The sequence below is a fragment of the Vigna radiata genome, unplaced genomic scaffold (assembly GCF_000741045.1).
Source record: "Vigna radiata var. radiata cultivar VC1973A unplaced genomic scaffold, Vradiata_ver6 scaffold_153, whole genome shotgun sequence".
Classification (NCBI taxonomy): Eukaryota; Viridiplantae; Streptophyta; class Magnoliopsida; order Fabales; family Fabaceae; genus Vigna; species Vigna radiata.
Window position 1 is genome coordinate 308,165 of NW_014542917.1, and position 1,444 is coordinate 309,608.

Sequence of the window (1,444 nt, forward strand, 5' to 3'; positions counted from 1 at the left end):
TTGAATGCTTGTCATGCAAAAGCTATATGTTTGATATTGATATACTTGAAAATTTACTTGCTAAGGCAACTAAAACTAATTCACATGCTAAGTCAAACCTTAATAAAAGCAACATTAAAAATGGAAACATGCATCAAAATTATAAATCCAAAGTAAGAAGAACTCGAAAAATTTGGGTTNTTAAANGAANTTTTATTAAAAATAAAGTGAGTGATGTATGTTGCTTTTACTGTATGAAGCATGGTCACACATCAAACAAGTGCAATATCAAACATGTTGGTGTTCCAAGTGGCAAATATGCATGGGTTAAAGCTGTGAAATAATATAAACTTGCAAAAACTAACCCCAAGGACCCATATTGAGATTGGAGACCTAAAATTCTTGCTAATTTGTTTTGCAGGACCAATCTAAGTCAAAGAGACCACTGTGGTATCTTGACAGTGGTTGCTCAAGACACATGACTGGTGACAAGAAAAGATTCATCTCTTTTGAGAAGAAGAAGCAAGGATTTGTAACGTATGGGGATAACAACAAAGGCAGAATAATGGGAACCGGAAACATTGGAGGAGGAAATACTTTGACGATAAAAGACGTCTTATACGCTGAAGGCCTTAAACACAATCTTCTAAGCATAAGCCAACTATGCGACAAAGGTTTCAAGGTAACTTTTGAGAGTGATAAATGTACTGTTTATCTTAAAAATTCTGCTGAAATTGCTTTGCAAGGTGTTAGGCACAATAACATATATTTAATTGATATTGAGAGTGCATCTAGTCATAGTATAACATGCTTAGTTGCTAAAGAAGAAAATCCATGGCTATGGCACAANAGANNTGCACATATTCACATGCAACACTTAAATAAATTAATCTCTAAGGATCTTGTGATTGGTTTGCCTAAACTAAAATTTGAGAAAGATAAACTTTGTTCTGCATGTCAAAAGGGTAAACAAACCAAATCTTCATTTTCATCTAAAAGCATGATTTCAACATCAAAACCTTTAGAACTTTTGCATATGGACTTGTTTGATCCATTTAGAATTAAAAGTTTTGGTGGAAACTACTATGCTCTTGTAATTGTTGATGATTACTCTAGATTTACTTGGACTTTCTTTTTAACTCTGAAAAGTGAAGCTTTCAAAGCATTTAAAACTTTTGCTAAACGTATTTAAAATGAAAAAGATTTGAAAATCAAAACTTTGAGAAGTGATCATGGTGGTGAATTTGAAAATGAATCGTTTGGAAAATTTTGTGAAGAATTTGGCATTGCACATAATTTTTCTGCACCCAGAACTCCCCAACAGAATGGTGTTGTTGAAAGGAAAAATAGATCATTAGAAGAATTAACTAGAACTCTTATGAATGAATCTAATGTGCCAAAATATTTTTGGGCTGATGCAGTAAGCACTGCTTGTTATGTGTTAAATAGGATGCTTATTAGGCCA